Here is a 27,369-nt window from a genome sequence, read left to right as displayed (position 1 = left end):
ATAAAATCAATGAAAACAAAAGTGTTACTTGTGTTACACAGAAATCATTTTGCATGCATAGCAAAGGCTTTATAGAGAAAAAAAAAACGTATTTTGAAGCTAACAAATCTATGTAAGGGGTGAATGGCTCCTATCACACCATATTCTCAGTACAGGAACTCTGCGATCATCTGAAAGGTTTGGTACAGTTTAGGGGTTTTGAAGATTGCTCATTACATTTATCATCACTTTAAGAGGTGAGATACCTTTGTCTCCCCTCTACATTGCAGAATTCCTAATTTTCAGAGGTTCTCAGGTGATGGTGAACATAGAACTTTGTAGGCTGGTCCCACCAGCATAAACTCATGTTAAATGCATGGAATAAATGGAGCTTTAAGTGGACTAGCGAAGGTGCAAACCAGACTCTCTGACAGGTTAATATCTATGGAACCAATGTTGAGATAGTATACCTATCTTTATCTTAACTTTATCACCATAAACAATAAAGTGAACTGGAGTAACAAGAACAATACCCCTAAATACCGCTCCTCCTGAGCCTCTCTCTTTTCCATTCCAACTTCTTGCATGTCTACCATGCAAGAAGTTGGTCCACCACTGGAAAAATACATTTAATGCAGAAATGAAAAAAAAAAAAAAAAAAATCTGAGAAGTGTTTAAAAGAACAAGCAACAGCACTACAGCTGCAAAGGAGAGGGACATGGCGTGAGTTAATGTGTAGGTTTATATGAATTGTGCTGTGGCAGGCCGTTTTATTAAGAGCATTCTCATCTGTGTTGTTCCATTTGCAGATACCTAAAAAAAACCATTCTTCCTGCTCAAATGAAGCTCCTATTCGGAACTGCAATAACAGAGGTTCTATATTACATTTTTGCTACCAATAAAAATGAAAGCCAAATTGCACCAGTAACAATTAAGTCTCATATGCCTACAAATGTTTACACAGTTTTGACTTTTATCAGCTTCACTGAATATGTATTTATGATCTCTGAAATCAATTTCTTTATAGTCAAAATAAATGTTACAAATGATGACCAGTAACAATAGGATTATGGAGATCTGAAATTCATTTGTGGATATCGAGAATGTTTATTCTAGATGTAAAGAATGTTATTTTTTTTTAAATGGTCATGTTGAAAAAGAATATCTTTTTTTTCAGGTATCAGAAATACATATTCTCCTGACTAAATGGTTCTAGGAGAGCGGAGACAGAAGACACTGAGGTTACTGCGCCCGACCAGGTTAGTTTGGAAAGAATATCACCTTGGTAACATAAACAGAGGTTGAGTAAACTCTCTTTGCGAAACAAAAAACTAAGATTTTCCCTCATTTCAGGTTATGAAGACTTACAGTTTTGAGTGAACCTGCTTTTTGAAGCAGACCCTTGAATTCTTGGGATATGAATACTGTCGTAAATCAGTCACCCAAGTTTGCCTTAGGAGGTCCAGGCTCAAAATTTATGCAAAGCGTGAAATGACCTCTACAGTTCATTCATGGCCTATCAACTAAAAGGTACAACATTATAGAGGCACAGCCGAATTAAATACAGTGCTGTTTATAATGGCTCACTTTGTAGAAATCTACACTTTAAATCCACCTGTTTTTTTGGTCCAACTGGAAATCTACTTAGACATGAATGTAACCCTTGATTGACAGGCCAGGGACCTAATGCACAAGTGTGCAGCTTTATTTAAAAAAAACTGAGAAATTATTAAATTCATCTATAGCATAAAAACATCCATGCAGATACAATCTGAACATATATCACTGCACACCTTTCCATCATTCATCCTAATTTAATAAAATTTTAGGCATGAAAACACATAATTATTATTACACTGTTAAAGAGTCTTAGGAATTGAAACTTGACTTTCATCCCAACTACTTTTTGCAATTTTTTATTATATTGGCATTTTTTGCCATCTGTCCAACCAAGTTTTAACACGCTCTCTTTTTTTTTCATGCCACTGTACATCATTGTCAACACATCAGAGATCAGCCCTATGGGGTGTTGCACGATAATGACTAGCTTGCCCCTTCCTGCCATCCTTACCCCACATTACCCAACATTATTTTCACCTTCCTAAGCTTCCTAAGCTGTCATGCCCCATGCCAGTTTGCTGTCATGGTGTGAATTCTGTGGACGTTTATGAAAGCAATAGCAATTAGTAATGTCTGTTTAATGTACATTAAAAATGTGAGGATAGAAGAGGCATGTTTGTTAGTATAAAATCATCTTTCCATCAGAAATTGCCATAATTTCTTAGCATAAAATATAACTAGGTGACCTTTTCTGGTAAGTGATTAATCTTTCTCACATTCAGAAAGGACTTTCAGCTGCTAATTAGCCTCTGTTGAAATCCCAATTAACAGTCAAACCTGTGTTAGGGTTTATTATTTATACATCATGTGCACTGTTAATTTGTTTGTCAGATTAGACAGAGCAGAAGGCCTTCCTTCACATTGTGGATATCACGGTGTGTACGGAGGTCATCTAATCAAGACAGCCTTTGTGTCTCTAAGAGTACAAAGGATATGGGCACATCTTGGAGCCGGTCTGATAGGAGAGCTGCTGTATCTGTAACCCTGAGACAGAGAGGCAACCTGCATGGAGTTCAAGACATGGATGGCGTGTCAGTTTCTGATACGGACAGCTAAGCATCCACATGATGCAACACATAGACTCACAAGGTATAAGAAGCAGGGGATGACCTTCATCGGGGCTCAAACTTTGCCGGACGCTTGCGGACGTGATTTTTGAGACCACAGCTGTGCATAGCTCAAAGCATTTTTCTCTGTCCTGTAACGACCTGATCTAGAATAAACTTGTTACTTTTTTACTCCTGTTTTTATAGTCCTTTTTTATATGGTTTTAACGAGTTTGAGTTAAGAGTAGTAAATAACTTGCTCCCAGGAAAAGAACCGTGTGAGGAGGCCCCGGGGCGTTACAGCCTTTACTTTGAAGGGGACAAATCCTTCTCACTTTAACAAATTGGTGTTTCCGCCCGTGACCTGGAAGCAGGACAACAGAGCCACCGACGGAAAAAGCTCCACAGCCTGCGGCCGAAACAACTGATAAGGTGAGGAGATTCCTTATTACAAAATATCTCCAGTGTTTTTACTGTTAAAACACTTTGGCTGTGTTGTGATTTTCTGAAGTGAGCTGAAGCTTTTTATGCAAAAGAGGACAGAGAAATTGCTCAGAGTGATTTTAGTTTTTGTTTTTGCGGTTTTTGTTTTGTTGTATTTGTTGGTTTTTAATTTTTTTTACATTGCGAACGTGTACACATAAAAAAAAAAAAAAAAGAAAAAAAAAGGAGAGAGAGAGAGAAAGAAAGTCGTGCGTTCTGCTGTGGGTAGCGGTTGAAAGTCCGACTGAAGGCGACTGCGCAAACGTCTTCAAGAACTATACTGCTCACTAGGATAAGTTGGTTGGAAAGCCCAACGGTTTCTGCATGCAGAAAGGGACGGTGATTTTATTCCCGGTCTGCCTGCAGACACGAAAGATGCACTTCTGAAAACAGACGCACAGACAGAAACCAGTCACATAGCCGGCTAGAGTTTGCCAGTATACCTCCCATAAGGACATTTACGAAAAACCGAGACTGGAAATAAGCGAGCGGGTCAGGTTGAAACGGACCTTTTGAGGTGTTTTTCTCTTTCCTTCTCTTCTCTTATAAAAGGAAAAGAGAGAGACGATAAAATGATATTCCTCATAAAACTAGAAGAGACTGATGCCCGGATTAGGTAACTTGTTTGTCTAATCCTAAAAGTTGGTGGAGTGAACTAGGTGGAACTATATCTAAATCTTTTCTTTTCTCTAAATTTCCTTTCTTTTTTCCTTTTCACTGACGGACACACTTCCTTGACGGACACAGTTGTTGACGAATGCGCTTCCTTAGCAGAAAAGCGGCTCACTGAAGTTTATAGGTAAAAAGTTTAAAGCACCGAGGGATCTCACGTAAGACGTCGAGGTCTGATTTTATACACTGTGTGAACAGAAGGTGTGAAAGATGGATGCATGTGGACTAGAAATTGAATCCAGAAACACCTCGTTAAAAGCGAGTCTGGATAAAGGGAGAAATATGATCATGGCGAGTTATCCATTGAAGGATGCAGAACACCACATTAGAAAATTTGATGAATGGGTTGAAAAAATGAGAGAAGATGGAATGTTTTGGGAATTAGAGGGGCCCCCTCCAAACACTGCACAACGTGGTTTTTATTTGGATACACTAAAAAATAGATTGTCACAAGCTCGTGAAAAAATGGCTGGTGCTGGTGTGTTCGGACGAGACAAACACCAGAAGGAAGAAACAAAACTTTTGGATCTGATTAGACAAACCCAGTTCAATTTTAGTAACTATTTTTCTGACAAGGACCCTGAACAGGAACAGGTGGAGCAAAACGGGGCTCAGGGAGGTGAGCAGGCACTCGACACTTCAGAGGGTAAGAAAAACCTTTCATGAGTACATCTAATATTGCAGAAACAGAGCCTATTATGGACCCCAGTCCACACCAAGGTGTCAGAGAAATGTTTCGTAAGGCTGGTGATGCAATGTTTCCATCAAACCCATGTGTGCAGATGCCTGTTATGGAGTTGCGTGACGGTCAGATAAATTGTGAAATAAGGCCTACAGAGGAAGAATTGGGACAAGAGGTACGAAAGGAGTTTCAGATGCAAGATTTAATAGAGGAGGCGGTAAATAAAGCATTTCAGCGAATGTCAACAATTGATAGCATGGGCACAGAACATGAAGGGCAAAGTCTAGGGGCAGCTGACAGTCTGAGAGGGAGAGATGAGCAGAGGAAGCCACATACGGATAGCAATGAGGAAGATATGATACAAATGGAAAGGAAAGCTTAAAATATAAGAGGTTGATATATTTACAATTTACGATGTCTTGAAATGAACATTTTAAAGGTAAGAAGATCAATTAGTACATTTTCAGTGCTGTAAACCCCAACCCCGGCCCAACATTGAGCTCCAGAAGGTGGATCACACAGAGCAGCCCTTCACTTAGAGGCAGGAGAGAAAAGGAAAAGAAGACACAGAGAGACTGAGTGCACACAGGGCCGATCACAGCAGAGGCAGGGCCCAGGAGTCTAGAAGCAGTTTTTACCTTAAAGACATCTACCAATTACTACACTAGAATGGTATTGGAATCTGCATTTAGAGTGACTGATTCAGGAGCTTATATTTGAAAATGTTAGACCACACAAGCTAAGTTTGTCAAACTGTAGCAAAGTGAATATAAATTAAACACTGATCACTGAGGATACTCTAAGGTGGATTAAATGGATCTTTACTCAGTCAACTGTTCAAAATAGAGTGGGTTACATCAAATAGATAAATTAGGAAGGTTGAGTTCAGTGGATAAAAGAGAGGCAGACAGCAGTAGATGAAATGGAGGGTGAGTTTGATAGAGAAGGGGAGAAATGGGCAAAGAATATTGAAGTGCGGGTTCAGTAAGAATTAGAGAAAGGAAGTCAATGCAGCAATACTAGGGAGGCCGGGATCCCACTATTTGTTTAGTTATGGAGGTAGTTTTTGAGAAATTTCCAGCAGCAGTGATAGATATTTTGATTGAGGGCAGCAACTGTCCTTTTATGGTTGATACGGGGGCCAGATACAGCACCCTGAATCTTTATGTGCCCACCTGCCAAAAAACTACACGGGTAATGGGATTTTCAGGAGAAAAACAAAACATACCACTTTTTCAGAACCCCTTAGAGGTGTTCTCATATTTGAAAATTCAAACATGTCATTTTTGGGGGACGCTTAGAATTAAAAATCATTGGGTGTGAAAAGTTATTTTGGTGTCTAACGTGAGCAAATAAATCTTAGGTTTCCATAAATGTGCACATATAGTTTAACAAGGATCCTAAAATGAGGCTGAAAAGCACTGGTGCAGAGGTCTTAAGACCGGACTGGTGAAAAGATTATGACTTTTTGTTTAAATTGGGAAAAATTCCTCTAAGAAGATAAATCTAAATTGATACTGATGGATTAAACCAGTGGTTCTCAAACTTTTTCTGTCATTCCCCACTTTGGACAAGGGGGAATTTTCAAGCCCCGCCTGTCCCCATCGCCCCAACACAATGGTAATGAAATATGCAACAATCTTAAAATGTTCCAATTTTATTGAAGTAACAAGTAGTATCTAAATACAAACTATCTACATCAAATAACAGCAAGCTCAAAAATAAAGAAAATAAAAATGCAGCTGTGTCAAAATTTGTATCAAGCTCAAAGATAGAAAAAATTAAAGTGCCACTCTGCAATCTGTTAATAAAAGAAAAGAAGTGAAATCCATCTGGCAAGACAGGTCTATTTATCCCTGCATTAGTGGCTGCAATGAGCCTGTTTTGCATTGCACAGTTTCTCAAAACGGTGTTGCAGGCTTGATACTGCCACTCTCAAGTCATGCTTTGTTTTCAGTGAAGCAACAGCTGAAAAGCCCATCTCACAGAGATATGATGTGGCAAAGGGAAGAAGAATGCACACAGCTCTCTGCCCGATGAGTGGATACTCCCTCTCCACTCCAAACCAGAAACATGAACATGTGGCTGTGTGAATCAAACGCCGTTATTCATTTAAGATAAAATATTTCAAATTCAGTTATTTATGATCAACCTGCGCCGTCAATCCCGGCGCATGTGTGCTTTATTTGCTGTCTGGACGCTGAGGGTAAACATGCTGTGTCCCTTACTGCAGCGCTGAGAGGGACTCCTGCGATAGCGGGGGAGAACGGGGTTGGGATGGGGGAGGCGCCCCACGGCAGCACCTGCCGCTGGAGGACAAGAAAAGTAACGATACGTGCTTTCACGTAAGAGTCTCCAAAAGTCGCTAGATTTGTCGCTAGTCGCTTTTTTGAAAAAGAGTCGCTGGAGGGCTCTGAAATATAGCGACAAAGTCGCTGAGTTGGCAACACTGGGGCGAGAAAGTTTATTCCGTTACAAATAATATGCCGACGTCACGTCAATCATTATTTCCAGTAATATCATCAGTTCCAGGTGAAATTTTTCTCATATCTAATGTTCTTTTAATTAGACTGCATGTAGGCTAGTAATGATTACTTTGTGGGTTTGATTGGTCTAAAAAGCGGCAACATACAGCTATAAGGACAGTTTGCTCTCACAAGTTCTACATTTATAGTCACACACACACACACACACACACACACACACACACACACACACACACACACACACCGGAACTTGGCGCGCCCCACCTGTCACGTCTCAATTCCCCACCAGTGGGTCGCGCCACACACTTTGAGAACCGCGGGATTAAACAAACTTTATGTGGCCAATGTCTGTCTGTCTGTCCTAAATGTGGAATGCATGTGAGGTAGAATGTGTGTGGTCAAGTTGGGAATGATTAAGAATATTTTTTGATGTGACATTAACATGATTTGCATTTTTACAGGATTGAGAAGGAGCACTGGGGGCATAGCAGAAGGGTAATCGTATCAAACAGGTTGCTCAGGGGCCCCACCTAGGAGAGGCCCTGACAAGACCAGAGCAGGTTGCTGTTGTAAGGTGTGAGGTAATTTTTGGGTGTGGAGTGCAGCTGAGATACTGTAGATTAATAGATTATAGATTAGAAAAATAATTAAATATATAAGTAACTATCCAGAAAGAAGCAGAATGGGTGTTTTTACTTTTTGGGAAACTAAAATCTCAGACGAGGGCATTACATGATTTTAATTTAAAGGTGGTTTCATTTTCAATCATTAGAATTGCATTAGAGATTGATTAGTTTCATTTTTCTCTCATTAGGATTTTATTAGAGATTGATGAGGGACAGGATAAATCACACTTCGAGCTGGAACTGGACACAGCATATGGCCAAGATACCCGCAGGAGCTCAGCAGATTAGCGGGGTCAACTTTTATAAACAAGGCTGGAGAGTTAAGAACAATTTCGGTGTGACCTGACCCTGGGTTTTTTCAGCCTTCAGTTTTTATCCATAATTATTTTTATCTGTGTATAATGCCGCTTGGAAACTGCCTAAGCACAAACTGATTAATTTCAATCTCTAATCATTACTAACACTAACACTTTTCACTGTTCATCTGGGCCTTACCTTCTTTGCATGACTTGTTAAATTCCGCTAACTTTACAAATTTCTGTGAATGAAGTGATTAACTATTGACTAATTGATGAACTTTTTGATTGCTTTTTCCTGGTAACAAACCAGAGGGGTCATTTACTTTTTCCCTGCTTGTAGAGAGTGACAGTGCGGCTGTCAGGGAGCAGGCATGATTATTCAGAGGCCCATTTAAGGAGGATCAGGAGATCGTTTTGCTTAAACATGTTCCTTTTTTTCTTTTTCAGGCTGTGTTCGTAGCAATCCTTAAATGTTAAAAATTTTTCTTCCAGGACAGGCTGACAAAAGTCTCATCCTTCATTGTGTTTTTGTTTAAGATGTGCATTAACCCTTATTTTCCCAACAGCTGCAGAAGTTCTGGCATGTGCAATGGACAACTTGGCTGAGAGTGACTAGAGCAAGAGAGAGAGGGGGGTTCAGATATTGAAAACTTTTTGATAGGAGGATTTGAATAGGTTCGAACTGACTGGACTGACTTGGTTAGTAACTGGACTGGATCGGAACCATGGATTAGGACATTAGAGAGATGGTGTGAGAACGCAGCATGCCAGAGACAGGGTGTAGAGATTGTGACTGCATGTTTTGTTCCCGGCTGAAGGCCATTCTGGTGAGCTCTGGGTTTGTTTTAATTCCTCTCTGGTTCTGATATGACCTATGAGGTAGAGATGGGTGTGGTGGTTTGAAGCTCACAGACTTTTGTTGGGGTGGAACATTAAGAGCAGTCATGCTGACAGAGGCATTTAACGAATGACAAGATGAACCAACAACAATTTGGAGAAGTCGGAGGCACCACTGGGGTTTTTTGTTGTCTTACATGTTTGCCGTTGTTTGTGTCTTTATGTTTGTTTGTTTGTTTTTTCTGTTTGTTTACTAACATCTTAGCCTTTATGAAAAAAAAAAAAAAAAAAAAGAGACGTGGCACGCATGTTAAATTTTTTTGAATAGTTTTGACTACACTACGGATGGAAATGTTTCAAAATGAACAATGGATCTTTTTTGTTTGGAGAGACATTGGACACTTTCTTTCTTGAGTCACAGGATGGATTAACCTACAAGGGGCACAGAGACTAACTTTGCTCCTAAACTTCAGAAGGAAGGATGGTTTGCAGCTGCTGAGATGCGAACATTAAGGAAATGACTGGATGCCCACTGCTTCAGATGAGAAAAGAACACTGGCAGTGATGGGTTGATGGAAGGTCATGGGATCATCGGACAAGACGGATGAGAAAAAAGATAAGTGAACTGACACACCAGATTTCTTATTCACAATGAAAAATTATGGGCAACTTATTTTAAACCGGTTTATTAATACAGATCTATGAATAATATTTTTGCTTTACAGGGATCAACAGGTAGATGTAATATCTTTCTGAACAACGCGGCAGTAGTTTGGGGATTATTAGTATTATTGCTTTATTTATTTATTTTCTTAAAGAAAATATCAGAAGCGATGGCAACAACATAGAGTATAAATTATAGGAGTAACTTTACAGACAGATTTTAAATGGTCAGCTGAATTTTCTCTATATCATCAGGGGGTGGGGTATTCTTACATAGAGGAATAAAAAAGAGGATTTAGAGATGTTTTACTATGTGATAAATTAGACTGGGTTTTTTGATAAATGGTTTGGTCAGTTGTTAATTAGCATAATATTATTAAAGGGACAACAAGTTGAAACTTTAACTTTTGGGAATGGTAAAGTTGCATCAACAGAATGCAATTTAGGGGAAATTATAACATTTTAGGAGCAAATGTTTAAAGCAAATGATGGTTTCTTTCAATATAAGCAATAACGATGAAGACTTATAGTGTTAATGAGATTATGGCAATTCAATATCAGGCCCAGGGACTAAAACTTCACCATTTATTTTATCTTTTTATTTTATTTTATTTGTTTTGATTAATTTTATTTGTTTTTTGTTTGTTTTGTTTTTTTACTGCGAGCAGAGTTATAAATAGCATTTGAGGGGCTATATACAATTTGGGGGATGGGTAACCATACTTTTAATGCATGAAGCAATAAGAACACCTGACTTTACTTCACTAGAGCTGCAATTAATACTTTAGAGGGGATGCACACTTTAGTGTTTAGTTTATTTGAGATAACACATATGAGAAGAGATTATGTTTCCTGCACATTTTTGGATCTGGTCAGGGGTACAGATATGACAACTATTGACTGGTTCTGGGGATGTTGGAACAGATTTTCTTTTTTCTTGTTTTTATTTTGTTCTTTGTTCTTTGTTTTTGTTTTGTTTGTTTTTTCTCATCGGAGCACTGCTTTTTGGAGAATATTTTAAATGGACTATAGCTGGACACTTTGCATAGAGGGGGTGCAGTCGAATTCAACACCTTCAGGAACTGTGTACTGCTGAGTTTTGGGAACGCAGCAGCAAGTCAGAGTACAATCCTGTGCTCTGAGCAGATGAACATTTCAATATGACATTTCCTCTTGAAGGGAGGAACACCTTTGACGCACTGTTTCCTTCTACCTCTTTGTGATACTGCTGATGACACAGGTAAAGACTTATCCTTCAGGGGGTGTGGGGACACATGGCCCCAAGACTCTTATGGTTCAAAGCTGCTGTGGTAACAGAGGGAAACCTGATGGACTTGTCCGAACATCAAACTTTTTGCATGTTGGAGAGGATCACTGCTCCAAGAAACACTTTTTCTTCCAAACCAGTAGCGGGATGGCTCCTGACCAGTTTCCCACGTATAGATCCACTCACATAGACACACACACATACTGTCACGTAACAACACGCCCACACACGGTTAATGACTCAAAGAACACAAGGATCCACATGGGAATGGGGTTTTCTTTCATGCACTAACATTCACGGATACAAGGTCTGGTGGGGGAGTTTTTAAATAGGGGAATCTGCGCCGAGCTGGGTTTTTCTTAGAGATTAAAGAACTTTTCATCATTTTCAATGGGGAGGGGATAAAAGTAAACTAAAATGCAGTTATAAGTTTAGACGAAACTACAACTTAATATGCTATGATGTGGAAATGGTGTTAAAATTCATTCATTTAATCCATGAATTGAGTGTTACAATGTGTAAAAAGGGTTAAATGTTTTCTAAATATTTACAGGTTCCTTGAATGAGCTAATATTAGTTGCAGTGATTTTGAGCTTATATGAACAAAAAATGATGAGCTGAAACATCCATAGGATGTTCAGGCTGAATACATACTGGTATAAATAACTTTCAACTGCCAGGCATTGAAAGGTAGGTTATGTTAAATGTTAAATGTTTAATGTTTTTGGGGATTTCTTTTTTATTTATTTTTATGTTTTGTTTTTTGAATAGACACTGAAATAATCTGCTGAAAAAACACAGAGTCCATGGATAATTAATTTAAATGTAGTCAGTTTAATGGTGATTTAAGGGATAAAGGGAAAGTAATTGTGGATAAGAATATCTGGTTGTGACTGCACTTAGATTTTGAGTGAATAAAGACTTGCTCATTAAAGAAACTGCTTATCCTGATAAGAACACTGACTGCACTCTCTGTGTGTCGAAGGATCCCGGAGGAAAGGATTGATGAACTGTGATGAGAACAGCCCATGAGAACCACCACATGGATTCAGCATCTATCGGCCGCTGGACTGCATGGCGAACAAAGTGGCCGTGGAGGAGGCCATACGAGACTCTGATTGATTAATTTGATTGATGTGTGATAGAGACACTGAAAGAATTCATCATCATCAGTGATATTCACCATTTGTTTTTAACTCGGACCAGGATAATTCTTGATTTAACCTAATTGTGATGTATATGTTTTGATTTATTTTGATTTTGTTTTGATAAAAATCATAGAAACATTTTGCTCCAGACCCACCAAGATCACGTTTTATGCCACTTTTTCTTTGATGTAGAAAGACTCTGAACCTTACAGGTTCTTTAAGTAGTTGGTAATGATAATTATCAGATTCAAAACGGGGTTTTCTTGCTCAAATTGGCAGAGAGTGGGATTTCCCTGGGGTCACCCCGGCTTTTACTACCTTTTAGAGAGGGTAGCGTTTTCCGGTGGAGAACGGCCCAACCTGTCCTGTGACGTCCCCTACTGTGACTGAATGATTGGTAAAGTTGAATAGATGGTTTATCCATGAGGAGCGGTCACATTTAGGAGGCCTCCAGGTGGGAGTGAGAGTAGATGAATTTGGCCTTATTAGATTTATAGGCTTAGGTTATCTACTCTAAGGTAACTTAAAATAATGTGCGCATAGGAAACTAAAACAGCTTTCCTTTAATTAGATGACACCCAAATTGTAGTTAAATGCTGAAACTGTGGTCTTGAGTGAGAACATTTGGTCTGTGAAGCTTTGATTGTGATTACTTTTGATGCCTAATTAATGATACTTGACTAATTATAGATGCTCTCTGGGTCACCCGGTCCTTCGAAGATGTGCCGCTTCCTGTGTTTTTTAAGTTACCTGTAAAAACGGTCAGGGGGAGTTGTTAGGGTTTATTATTTATACATCATGTGCACTGTTAATTTGTTTGTCAGATTAGACAGAGCAGAAGGCCTTCCTTCACATTGTGGATATCACGGTGTGTACGGAGGTCATCTAATCAAGACAGCCTTTGTGTCTCTAAGAGTACAAAGGATATGGGCACATCTTGGAGCCGGTCTGATAGGAGAGCTGCTGTATCTGTAACCCTGAGACAGAGAGGCAACCTGCATGGAGTTCAAGACATGGATGGCGTGTCAGTTTCTGATACGGACAGCTAAGCATCCACATGATGCAACACATATACTCACAAGGTATAAGAAGCAGGGGATGACCTTCATTGGGGCTCAAACTTTGCCGGACGCTTGCGGACGTGATTTTTGAGACCACAGCTGTGCATAGCTCAAAGCATTTTTCTCTGTCCTGTAACGACCTGATCTAGAATAAACTCTGTTACTTTTTTACTCCTGTTTTTATAGTCCTTTTTTATATGGTTTTAACGAGTTTGAGTTAAGAGTAGTAAATAACTTGCTCCCAGGAAAAGAACCGTGTGAGGAGGCCCCGGGGCGTTACAGCCTTTACTTTGAAGGGGACAAATCCTTCTCACTTTAACACCTGTGTTGTCTTCCACTGGAAAGGTGAGAATGATTTCACCGGAGAGTACTCTTTAGGTTGCTCCTTTTGACATTTTATCTTTATTGATTCACATCATTTCAAAAGCACCGATGGAAGAGACTACTAAGAATTTTAATTTGCTCTCTAAATCTTATGAAGATTTCATAATGCAGAAATAATAACATACATTACGTTTTCATCCTGCTTCATATACAAAGTTTTCACAAACATGAATATCTATTTTTGGGTAAACATTTATTTTGCTATTAATGACACTGGATATCAAGATAAAATGGTCATGCTACTTTTAATAAAAAAGGCTGTAAATAAAAGTCATCACCAAATAATTAATAATATTAAATCAAATGTCAATTTCCTAACTAAGAAAGTTAGGCAAATGTTTTTATACAGCCCTTTAAAGTCTCCTCTAAGCACATGAAGAAATGGTCCAACAGGAGGAAGAATACGTTTCAGTCCAAATTATATCCTTCAGTTGGCTCTGTGTGTCGATGAAAAAACAAAACAAAAAAAGGACTTTATTGGCCCATTAGCCATTTTCTTTAGTTTAACAGGTTAAGAATAAAAAAAAAACTGTGGTTTAATTGAAAGATAGAGTGACACATATTTTTTCAGCATGATGCATATTAGTTTTTTAAAAGTTGTTCTCACAGGCTCTGATGCCTCTATCGGCGGCTGTGCCTAGCCAGATAAAGGCTGTCTATAAAAAAAACTGTGAGCTTGCCACTCCCTGACATGCAAATACCAACATAGCAGTACGTTCTGCATCACTATCACATTTTGTCATTGAAGGAGATTCAGTCATGGATTTTTCTTAGTAGTCTCAGTGAGTCACAAAATAATATGGGCACAAAATGTAGTGAGACACTATTCTGCTTAGGGTTGTGTTGAAAGCAAGCCAAGTTTAAAAACAATTAAACGTTTTAAAACCTCAGAAACTCTACCCCCAGTTTGGGCACTACGTAGTTTCTTCATATCTTGAACTTTATTGCAATCAAATAAAAATGATTCTTCTCAGGAATCAGTGGAACTTAGAGAAAAGTTTCATGTGGTGGCCAGACAGGGACCAACGTGCACTTCAGAGTAGTAGAAAATTTATTTGTGCCAAAAAATATCAATCTATGCTGATCACAATAAATGAACAGAAAAATGAACGTGCTCAACTATATATTTATTTTCCAAATCTTTATTTTCCATCTTTATTTTCACTGACAACAGACCAGAATTTCATAAGGCCTTTGTTAATAAAGCTACGGACTTCTGAGCCCACTTTAAGAATGCAATAATTCAATGAAATCATCAATAAATCTGAAACATTACAGCCAATGATAAGCATCTGTTTTCTTGGATGTTCTTGTTAATATGATCTGTCCATACGTCATAATCTGTTACCAATTTTAATGCCTCCTTTTTGTTGTGATGCCACAGTAACATATTTATGTTTGTTTCCACCTGGTTAGACGGTTAAATACAGCTTCTTTTTTTCTCTTCCATGTGGTTGCTATTGGTAACCATGAAAAATAATTTATCAACTGGCTCATTTAAATACACAATAGCCTTGCACGAATTGTCATGCAGTAGATTGCACAAAATAATTACAGTTGTATGTGGGCTTTTAGACGGCCGAACATGAGGTCGAGACTTACAGTACATACAAACTTTGAAGCACAACTTTGAAAACAGGAAAATTACTTGGTTTGGTTAGTGGAAATGGCTTTATAAATCAGTTTTTTTGTTTTTTTCTTTCACATATGCCATTTTCAGGTGTTGGGCTTAGGTGCACTTTTAATATGGATCAATGTTTTATAAACGACATCCTTGTTCTCCTCTGCCTAGGCAAACCATTTATGGTTTGTAGCACACTTTAAATACAACTTTTTTTGGCTTCATTTTAACCATGCCATTCTCACATAAAGGCAAGATTTGAAGAGTACACAAGAAACATGTATAAAAAATATCGGATGTCATTTTTACCCTACAGCAAGCATCTCTGCAGCTCCTCCAGAGTCAGGCTAGAAGGATGAACATCTCTAGGTAAGATTATGTTTTTTCCATTTTCTATGATCAATTGATGGGTTCAACATTGATTCCAAAGTATGGACATCCAACGCAATCTTTTTTACTTTAACTTTTTATTCGGCACAGTTTAATACACAACCTGTCTGTTGTCCTTGATCATTATAATGCTATACTGTATGGCTTCTCTTCTGAGTAACCTTTAAAGGGAGCTAGCTGCACTGGCCTCTCTGTAGGTCTGTCAGAGTAGAAAGCGTTACGAAGAAATGTATAAGCTGTGTAAAAATACACGATTGCTCTTTGATAAAATGTTTTTTGCATAATTCAACACTTTGTTGCATTTTTGCTTAAGCTGTGGGAATGTCTATGAAGAAAAAAATATTTCCTCTTACTGCTTGTGCATAACGTTTGCATTTCAACATTATTTTAATCTTTAAATGTTGTGAGTCAATCCAAAGAAATAAATCAAAGTTATTCATCCTAAATAATTCCACATAACTAAACATCAAACAGGGTTGTACCACATAAGGATATAACCATCACAGTTTCACAGTCTTGTAATTAAAGCTTTTAAACCTAAAACTGGCATTTCAAGTGGGAGGACAGATTAATGTTCTCCACTGGAGGCAGTTGATTTAAGAAGATCACAGCTAATTCATAGACAAACTTGCATAGTGCCACCCATCGGCGTCGCCAGACCCCATTTACTGGGGCACGTGCCCCAGTATAAATGAGCTGTGCCCCAGTATAAATCTCATGAATATTTGCAACAGTATTACATTTTTTTAATGCATCAAATTAGATAATTCCAACGGAAGGAGACGTATATTTCTACTCAAATGCGCAGCAAGTGTGCTGTTAACTCCAAACTGAGGATGTATTAGCGCCCCCACGTCAGCGCATGTCACTGCATGAACTGCAGGTAAACTAACACGCTGCTCTCAACTGAGTTGGATGGGACACTGTGCGGCCGCGACACATTTTTAGTTCTGGTAATGTTTCTTACCTGTCAATTTTATTATTTTCCCAGTGAAACCACATGATTTATAGGCTACTAACTGAAAATGACTGCATTGGTTTGTAGATGGATATCAGGAAATTCCTCACACGAAGCAGAGACAGGGAAGCAGTAAAACAAGATTAGAGAGGGAGGTAAGGTCCCGTAATGAATTAGTGATTTAAGCTAAGCAGTTACATTAGGGACGTTATAAGCAATATGATAGATATTTACATAATTATAAATTTACGTTTTTTTAATGTTTGCTGTAGAGAATGAGAATGAAGGTGCTGGAGTAGGAAAGGGAGGAGGAGGCCAAACTGACAGACAAGGGACAGGTGAAAGACAGGAGAGAGACAGGAGAGAGACAGGAGAGACAGGACCATGAAGGTGATGAGGGAGCAACAACCAGCTTCCACAAACAAGAAGGGGACATTAGTGACTTAGGGGGAAAGCATGATGGTCCTAAACAAGTGAAGTTGTCCCACCATCCCCAGCACAAATTTGGAGTAAAAAAAACTTTAATTTAATTCAAAATGGTTTGAAAGCTTTTTATGGTTGAAAAAGAAAGCCTTGTCATCAAGGATATGCAGTGTGTTTTCAACTTGCTTGATAACACCATGTTCCCCACACTAACGCAGGTCATCCAGATCTCCTCACCATCCCAGTCTACAGCTGGAGGTGTGAAAGGTCATTCAGTGTGTTTAGAAGGATCCACACTTGGCTGAGGTGCCCAATGGGACAAGACAGGCTCCATCATCTTGCTATTTTATCAGTTGAAAAGGAAGAACTTTCTAAGCTGAGTCACAGTCTAGTGATTGACCGCTTTGCAAAAAGGAAAAATAGGAGGTACACTTTAATGCTCAAAAAATAAAAGAAAAACTTAGTTCAGGTTGAGTTAAAATTTCCCCTGAACTAAAACTCTGAAACCTAGGAATTAATGATTACTTCAGAATGTGTATAAGGAAACTTTTTATTTTTAAAGTTGGTAATGTCTTATTTTTTATAGTTGCAATGTTGAAATTGTTCATGTTTGTTAAAACAAATATGCTCTTACACTCATTAATATCTCAACTGGTAATTTTGGTAGGAATTTATCAGGGTGGGGCAGTGTGCTTGTCTGAATTTGTGTATGGCAGGAGGGGCATATGCGGTAGGGGGCCAGTGCCCCAGTAAAGCTTTGTGCCTAGCAACGCCCCTGGTGCCACCCACATTGTCCCTTCACTCAGTACCAATTCTTTGTCATGAGTGATGAAAAATTAAAGATATCCACTTTGTGCTTGTTATAGAGTATGCTTTTGCTTTTGCATGAAAAGTCCTGATTATTCAGTATCAAAACAACAATTTAGGGACTCAAGACAGAAGAACATATCTTGGTTTTCTTTATCACTGACACATACTCAGCAACAATTGTGAAATTTTGCATTAAAGAATTAGCTAAACATCAAGTGATACTCTAAAAGTTTAAATTGCAAAAACATTATAACAAGAACAGAGCTAAGTATGGGTTATTACCAAAAGTGTATGTTTTCTCCTCAATATTACTGAATGTCAATTTAGATTATACCTGACCCATTTTGCTCTTAAGTGGATTTGAGAGGGCTGATTTAACTTTCTCAAAGCTCACTTCAAACATGCAAAGCTTTATTATTCTTTATCAGAAGGACTACAGCTGCAAAGTGCTTCAAACATGCAATTCTCTGTCTGCAAGAGCTCTTTACAGAGGTGTTCCTGAAACAAACCCTAATACTAGCTCTCTTTCTTCTTGGTTTTGGATACATTTTATTGTTAATATGTTTGCAGTTGTACTCATTTATTTTTTTGATAAAACTTTTATAAAGAATTGGTTGTTTTCTTCACACTTGAAGTGTTTTCTTCTCTGAAAAAGCACTGCAGTCCTCCCGTGCATCTGAAGCAAAGCTGAGTTTCATCCGAGCTTAGTAGATAGACAGGAAGTAGCAGCTCAGGTGCATTGCTCCTCCTAACAGAAACTGTACTCTGTTCTTCTTATAAACCTGCTTATGTAGCTGCCCCTGTGCAAGTACTTTGCAAATAAGTCCCAATTTCCATCCTTGGTAGGGTTATGGATGATTTTACTAGTTTGATCATTGTTTTATCTTTAAAAATAGTGCATGCATACTACGGAATACTTCTTGTAAAAAACTTTTGATATCAAGCCAAATTTTCTTTACTCCCACACAACTGTATTAGAGCACCGAGGATTTGTCTCCAACAATTCTAATCAGATGTGTTTTAGGTAAGCCTCTAAAAAAGATACTTGTGACAGATAAAAGGTTCGAATTACTATTTCAAAACTTACCATATAGGATAATTATGCCCTATAAAGTCTTTAAAACAACTCTTACTTTTATACAGTGGAAGTTTTGCATATATAATGATTTTCCTTTTTTAATTTAAGGATCAGTTTCTTTTATGAAATCTCTTTTGATAATTGTAACATTGTTCTACAACAATATCCTCATTAGTTCTACTTCGCAGTTGGTTCAATTTTCTCTCAGGAGTCTTTTTTGCTGTTTAACAAAGGCAGCTTCAGGATGAGTTTCTTTTCTCTAATCCTTTGACACACTTCAGTATCACTATGTAGAAGTTTAGCCTGGAGGTTCAAACACACATACTCGCACACAGAGACAAATTCACACACACTCTGTGATTTTTAACCATCTTCCATGTAGCCTTTTTCTGTCACATGCACTGCATCCATTGTGTTAGATATGTGTGGATATCTGTTGGTTTCTGCTAAAATAATGCTCCACATTTATACAAGCAAAAAGTGTTTTTGTAATAACTGAATATTAGAATTCTATGGTGTTGACACTTAATTTGACAGATTTTACAAACAACCATACCCAAAATGAACAAATTATAAACTATCTAAAGATGTAAAGAACTTTGTGAGGCTGAATATCTAGGTAAATTTCAATCTGGATCTTGTGGCTTTTTTCCAATTTAAGCTTTGAAACTTCAATGTAGATTTTGGTTGATTTGGATTTTTCTTTAGAAACTAAGAAAAAAGATAAAATTATAGCATTATAAAAAAAAAATGTGTGCCTTCTATTATAAAATACCTAATTATATTGTCCTATTAACACAAGTGTGTCAGTATAATTAGTATACTATCGTATAATAGCATATAATTTGTGTATAAGCAAATGAAATTATTCTAAAATGGATAAACAGCTTTGAAAATGCATAAAAAAATAAAGTTTTTGATCCTTTTACAAAGTGTGCGGCAGAATTTTGCTCCATTTGCAAACAAACAGCAGATTTTAAAATCTGCATAAGGGGCATTATAGAAGTCCTGCTAAGGAGTAATAAGGACATGGACTGCTATTTCAAAAAGATGCCATGGAATAACAGGCCTTACCCTAGCATCCTAGCCTCGTGAGACCATCCTGATCTCGTGAGCTTTCAAGATTTCACTTGCTAATCAGTCTGGAGACTCTCCGTAGAAGAAAATTTTGAGCCGTTCACCAAACGAACATCCAATCAGCGTTGGCTTTGAGGCGGGTTTAGGTGTGACGCAATGAGAAGCGAGACAGTTCAGTCTAAAGAACATGGCGGCTTCAGCCGATGAAACTAGCGTTAGCGTGGCTATCGAGCAACTTTTATCGGAATTACAGAGTATTTCTTCACTGAAAGAAGAGTAAAACACTGCTCTGGAGGCTTTTCTCAGAGGAAAAGATGTTTTTGCTCTTCCCCTGACTGGTTTCGGCAAGAGTAGCCTGGCTGTTAGTACGTCATATGCTTCGTTGATCTGATTGGTTTATTTGGCCCGTCTATCACCAACATAGGCCAATCAGCTAACAAGTATTTCTCGCCCCTTCCCAAAATTACTTCAACGGAAGGTTTCCAGATGGATATGCGGAGCAAATCCATCTGGCGGAGTCAGGTTACTAGCATCCATCTCTCCATTCATTTCTGTCATGCTTATCCTTAATGGGGTTACGAGGGGTGCTGGTGCCTATCTCCAGCTGTCAATGAGCGAGAGGTACACCTTGGACAGATTGGCAGGGCACCACAAAGACAACACAGGTAACCATTCATGCGCACACTCACACCTAAGGAGAAATTAGAGAAGCCAATTAACCTAACATTCATGTTATTGGACTGTGGGAGGAAGCTGGAATACCCGGAGAGAACCCATGCATGCTCAGGGAGAACATGCAAACTCAATGCAGAAAAACCCAGAGACCTTATTGCTGCAAGGCAGCCGTGCTACCCATCGCGCCACTGAGCACCCCCTTGTCCTTGTAAGCTGCCTTTAAAGGAAGGCAGCTTGTCTTGTTTTCAAATTTAGGGTCACAGTCAGTTTTGATTTAATAAATTTGCAATAGCTGGTTTTACAAAAAGATTTACGATAGAGGGAGAAAGTAAAGGTACTACCAAAACCCTCAGTCCTGTTCCGTTGTCACTGAAGCTTAAAAATGCAAGGACATCCAAGTTTGAATAAAATATAATATTGTAAGACAGAATAAATCAAGGAAGTAAAATAAGTAAAATACACCCACACTGTAAAATTTATCTTTTCCCATATGAACATAATAAAATACGATATAGGAATCAGATAAGTTCTCAGTATATGCATTTACAATTTATAACGCTGCTCAGTACCCTTAAATTACCCTTTAACCTCATCAAGGCAGTCAAGTAGTTGTTGAGCTAAGGACTTATCCTTTCTACTGAGAGGAAAGTAAATCTGTGTGTCATCTGCATATAATTTGGACGTGTATACCATCCCTGCTAAAAGTAGCACTGAGGTAAATCAGTTAAAGTAAAAATGAAACAGAAATCTACGTTAAGCCTTGAGGGACTCCATTGTAGGGCGGATAAAGTATGTTGAACCTGAAAAATGGGACATGCAAAGCTCTATGCTGACAAATGTGGCTCTAGACTCTAAAAGCACAAAAATGAAACTGCTTCTCTTTAAGAAAATAGATAAATGATTTCTGCTTTTATTCTGTGATCCTTGTATATAAACTTGTGTTTATATTGTTCAATTATCAGATTGGATAACAAGGGTCTAGGTCTTTGGATAGGTTAAGATTTTATCTCCATATCTCCATGGGAATAAGAAATTTACTGCACATCAAAATAATGAAGGGGGGAGCTCAAAAGTATGCAGCTGCTTCGTCCCTTTAATTCTTTACCTTTAATCATCCTTAATGTACATTATACTTTACATTAAGTCTACTGGCATACTGATTTGCCTAAGCTGTTTGAATGTCACATTCTGAATTGCTGGTTTTTCTTACTAGTTTTTTTTTCAGGGTGCCTGTTGCCCCATTATAATGTAGGCAATTTGGTAGATATATAAAAGATTAATTTGGGGTTTTATCTGATTACTCCCGTATCTATCTTCTGTCATTTCTGATTCTGCTTTATTGTTCTTTAATTTTTCCTAGCTCTGTGATGAAATCAGAATATAGATTTATGCAAGTGTTGCACAACACTATGCTTGCTCTAGAAAGGGAATAGTATTCAAAAGAAAAAGCAAAAAGGGTTTTGCTGTCCTTACATCACCTTCACTCAGACTTGCTATTCATATAAATGTTAATAAGTAGGAGTTAGGGGAGAAAAGTTCAGTTTTATGACTCAGATAAAAAAAAAAAGTTCTTTTTTTAATAGTCCTATCAAGATATAAATTAATGATCAATAACTGATTGTATGCTTTAAACATGAGGGGCTCTAAAGGGACCATGAGGCAATGTGCAGTAACTGCTGTAGAGTCTGCTGGCATAAAGAATCTCTCATTTGAACCAACTGCCACACTGGATTAATTTTAATTTGGCCTACTTTGTCAGAAGGATTTATTATAAACTGTGTGAAATACATTTCAGGTGAGATTATATGAGTTTTTTTAAGAACTCTGCACAGTGTTTTTGATGTTATTGCAGTTTAAACACTAAAAACAAGATGGTGTTGGGTTTCTTTTTTTTTATACCAAAAGGTATTAGTATTGTAGTTATATTAGCATGTAAAGGGATTAGCAAATACACTATATTATGTTTTATTCACCTTTAAGTTTATTTATGAGCCTGGTGACACCTCTGAGAACTTGATATTCAATTAATTTCGATTCAATTCAGTTTATTTATATAGCGCCAATTCACAACCCGTCATTTCAAGGTTCTAAGCATGCTTGTAGCGACAGTGGAGAGGAAAAACTCCCTTTAAACAGGAAGAAACCTCCAGCAGAACCAAGCTCAGTGTGAGTGGCCATCTGCCGAGGCTGACTGGGGTTCAAGGAGACAGAAGCAGAGATACAAAAAACAGCTGTATAAGGCGACCCCATCCAGGAAACACACAGCCAGCCAGACGAGCTCTGAGCCAGCTCCTATGTCAGAGGATGAAGAGAGCACATCCAGCCAGTCACAGTCAGAGAAACAGGACTACACTGGAAAACAGGCCGATCTCCAGCATCTATAAACAATGGTGTTGATGGCAGCAGCACAGCTGATATTTCTCTCCAGGATGGTGTCACAGCCAAACAGGAACAGACCAGATGAAGCTACTATGAGAAAAAGCAGAGAGAGCATAACGTCAGAGATTGAGCTAACAGGTTCTGCAGAGTGGGAGAATAGAGACAGAATGAAGCAGATTGAAAAAAAATAGTCCCTATGTCCTCCAGCAGTCTAAGCCTATAGCAGCAAAACTATAGAGATAGCTCAGGATAACCTGAGCCAACCTGAGAAGGTTTTAAGCCTAGCCTTAAAAGTAGACAGGGTGTCTGCCTCACGGACTAAAACTGGTAGTTGGTTCCACAGGAGAGGAGTCTGATAACTAAAAGATGTGCCTCCCATTCTACAATCAGTTCTCTGATATAAGATGGAGCTTGGCCATTTAAGGCTTTATATGTTGGAAGGAGGATATTACATTATATTCTGGATTTACCAGGAAGCGAATGAAGAGAAGCTAGGATAGGAGAGATATGATCCCTCTTTTTAATTTTCATCAGAGCTCTGGTTGCAGCTTTTTGGACCAGATGAAGGATTTTAACTATAATTTGTGGACTTCCTGATAATAAAGAATTACAATAGTCCAGCCTTGAAGTAAAAGATGCCTGACTCGTTTCTCAACATCAACTCTGGATAGGATATTTCTAATTTTTTTTTGTGCAATATTCCGCAGATGAAAGAAGGAGATTCTAGAAACCTCTTTGATATAGGATTTTAATGACAGGTCCTGATCAAAAATAACACCAAGATTTTTTACTTTATTGTCTGAAATCAGTTTGACAGAAGTTTATTCCAGGTCCATCTGCCAGTGTTGTTAAGGATTCCAGCTCCATAGAAACAGCAGAGATGACTTTCTTCACCAGTTTTTCTCTTTGTACCATCACATTTTGTAATAGCCATCTCAGTACACAATAGCACTCAATGATAAGGAACTGGCAGAACATGAGGAAAGGCCTGCTGCAGTTCATAATGACCTTAACCTGTACAGGAAATGCCAAATTCCAGTATTTTTTAATGTATTTTGTTTTGACATTAGATGTATTATTTGATCAGTGGCTGAGATAATTTTAGTCCCATCATCACCGAGAGTCCATCACACAAATACAGAGCTCACGATACTTGCAGAAGATAAAGTTACGCACATCACCATTAGTATCAAATTTGAAAACATTGCTCAATGGGAACCTACAAATATGGCATGTCAATGATATAAGCTCTGTCCCTAAACAGTTCTTTCACTTTCTTTTAATCTGAAAAAGACAGACTCTAATAACAGGAAGCAGAATGTTAATATGACTAGCTTGTCACTCATATGTATTAGGTGGTGTTTTGATCATTGTGTAAATACAGAGTTGCAGAACAAAACAAAACTCTAAACAATGCGCTCAACGTGTAATGGGTCAATAATACAACAACTAAAACATGCTGGTTTTTCTCAAAGACTCATATTTGATCTCTCAGCCTCCAGATGAAATGAAAAACTAATATGTCAAACTAACAGCAATAAAGTGCTGTTAGATTGTACATCTTGTATTTATGCTTTAGCGTGTTTTTTCAGAGTAGTTAAACTTTTTATTGAACTAAATGTTTCAGTTTGTTTACCATCTGTGTTGGGAAGTTACTTAAAAAAATAGTTATAGCTACTAGTTACTAATACAAAAAAGTTCCTGAGTTAGTCTGTCAGTAACTGAGCTATGAAATAAACTTACTTAAGTAGCTATGAAGTTACTTTTTATGATCTTAATTGATGAAAAATGTGTATAACCTTCATGTTATCTGAACTTTGGATAAAACTGAAACTTTAAAATAACATATAGGATTTCTGATATCAATTAATTTATTAAAAAGTACTTAATATCTGAAAACAATGTATACTACTCTGCACTCTGCATTATGGCAATCCCCCCTTTAACGACCGTCCCCTAGAATCATAGACAGGTTCAGATATTACAGGCTAACGATGGAACTAAACGACCCATTCATCGGTTACCATTGCATGTTTCCAAGCAATACAAGGCCTTGTCCATATAAGACTCAAACTCACTGCGGATCCAGACATTTGAATTGAGAAAGCTTCCTGGAGAGGTGGCGAAACGTCTTCAAATCTTGAAAACCAAGTCCAGTGGATATTTTTTTGAATTTTTACGGAACTACTCTGCACCATTTTGGTTTTTGATGGCACAAACAAGTAACATAATTATGTAGATGCAATTATGTGTTTTTGTTTATATTCAAAGATTAATAAAGCAAATTAGGTGTAACAAAACTTTATATTTTTATACTTTTACAACCTTTAAATAACTAAAATATATACATGAAGCTGCAAAACTGTGTTTTTAAAGCAATTTAGTAAAAGATATATTTTGCAACAGAATTAAACAGGGGACAATTTCCAGAAAAAAAACAAAAAACAAAAAAACTAGGACTGTAAAATCACAGTATTTCTATAAAAAAAAAACTATGGAAGTGAATTCAGTATGAAAATTAGATCAGAACAGACCCCTCAAGTTCTTAAAATTTCTTCTATAAAGACAGTGTTCTGCTGAGTTTTATGTTGTGCTGAGGGGGCTTACAAAATGTATGTAGTACAAAGCGATAAACAGCTGAATCGGAGCCTGGGCAAACGGTTCTTAATGTTTTATTAAGGAATAATAAAGTAATCTGTTGATGGTTACAAAGTGTTTTTCCCTGTTATTTGTCAGATATTTAGGCCTCTACTCAGGGAACTGCTTTTAAAGTTTTAGACAGGACTAATATACTTTCTATTCTCTGTTGTCTCATATTTGACTAGATGAAACTCAGCAATTGGAAAGAAAAACCTAATTTATTAAAGCCTTTTTTAAACTAAGGGGTTTAGATTCAATCTAAAGTCACTAGATTACGATGTTTTCATCTTGTTACATGCTACATCTTCGTCTTAGCAGGGTATAAAATGGTATTGATCAATACCATTCACACAGTAAATACTTTGTATAGGAGGGATCAGCAGGTGTTCTCTTCTTAAGACATCTCCACTCTTTTAATTGTTGACATTCTTTTTTAAGGTGAACATGCTCTGGTGTTGAAACTCTATTTATGAATAAAAACCTCTTGGGAGTGGCCTTAAAATTGATTTCTCGAGAAAAAGAATCTTATTTTATTTGCAAGCCATTGCTCTGACAAAGTAGAAATGCTGGTTCAATTTGGAATATTGTTCAGTTTTTTCTTTTCTTATTCTCTTTTTATAATTTCATTTCTCCCTCCATCAAAACCTGATGCAGGTTTTCAGGGCTGAAGTTGTCAATTTTAGTGCTTTGGGGCAGTAAAATGTGCTGGTGTGCTGCAAGGTGTGAGCAGGTGATTACCCAATACATCATAAACCCCATCATTGAGTTGACCCATTAAGCAGGCTGTTATTAGGTTTGCTTGGTTTTGTTTTTGCAGGGGGCACACAATTTATATTTGATCCATCATTTTTATGTGCTGTGGAAGACTTGGGAATGGTACAGTGGCTTTAAAACTATCTTGATTTAATCATAGCTGGCTCCAAAACGTTTCCATTAAATACCTTCTTTGGCTAAATTGATGAATATCTTTATATCTAAATATCTCTTTTTAAAGTAGTTTCATCATCATGGGATGTTTTTCTGAAAAAAACAAACACACACACACACACACATGTTGTGTCACAATATTCCTGTGGGGACCTTCCATTGACTTCCATTCATTTTCCACTAATTTATATGGCCTAACCATGACCCTTGCCCTAACCCTAACCATTACAGACACATACCTATCCCTAAACCTAACCTAAACTCAATTCACACCTTAGTCCTAAACCTAACCCCCACCCCAAGAAGAGAAACTTTCCTTATGGGGACCAGTTGTTGGTCCCCACAAGTACCTATGAGTCCCCAAAATGTAGCATATTCCTAGGAAATTGTCCCAACCAGGTATTAAAGACATGGCCACATATATACATATATATATATATATATATATATATATATATATACATATATATATATATATATATATATATATATATATATATATATATATATATATATTAGTGCCGTCAAAATTATTGCGTTATTATCGCGTTATCGCGAGGCCATTTTAATGGCGATAATTTTTTTAACGTGAGATTAACGCTATGTGGTTTTATGGTACAATTTTCCAAGTACATCCCGCTGCAGCCTGCGGGAAGGCGGGGCTATTTTCCCCCAGTCTATGCATTTTCCATAGGCTTCGAGAGCGGAGCTCCTCAAGGAAAAAAGACGCTCATACACTGGGTGACGCTAGTGCCTTTTCTTTAAGCCCCACCACCAACAAATAAGTTGAGAGTCTGGTAACTAGTAGCAACCTGAAATACGCTGAGAAAACAGATTACTGAGATGAAATGGAATCTGCTACGGCACTCTTGCTGTCTGTGTACGCCACAGGTCAGTATCGTGTGTGTGTGGGTGGGTGTGGGTGTGTTCTCATTTTTGTTAAGAAGCTGAAAAGTAACTTTCTAGAGCATAGACTACCTCCATCTAGTGATGTCGGTCTATTGATTTTGATGTATTGATTGAAAATTGTTCATTATTACCTTGGTTAATTGACATCTAATGTTAACTCTACTACATTTTTTAGCAGTAGGGTAAAATGCTTGTCTTTGTTCAAAAGACTGTATTAACTGTAAAGACT

General features: G+C 37.7%; 1 long non-coding RNA gene across 1 annotated transcript; it reads left to right on the top strand.

The window, feature by feature from the left end:
* The first annotated feature begins 2,855 nt into the window (after positions 1 to 2,855).
* LOC119797653 lies at positions 2,856 to 4,155 on the top strand. Its single transcript, XR_005282608.1, has 2 exons — positions 2,856 to 3,077; positions 3,876 to 4,155. It is a non-coding gene; the product is annotated as an uncharacterized LOC119797653 (long non-coding RNA).
* Positions 4,156 to 27,369: the final 23,214 nt, after the last annotated feature.

Source organism: Cyprinodon tularosa, unplaced genomic scaffold, assembly GCF_016077235.1.
Source record: "Cyprinodon tularosa strain WSP-4 unplaced genomic scaffold, ASM1607723v1 ctg592, whole genome shotgun sequence".
Lineage (NCBI taxonomy): Eukaryota > Metazoa > Chordata > Actinopteri > Cyprinodontiformes > Cyprinodontidae > Cyprinodon > Cyprinodon tularosa.
This window is presented reverse-complemented; position numbering and strand designations above follow the sequence as displayed.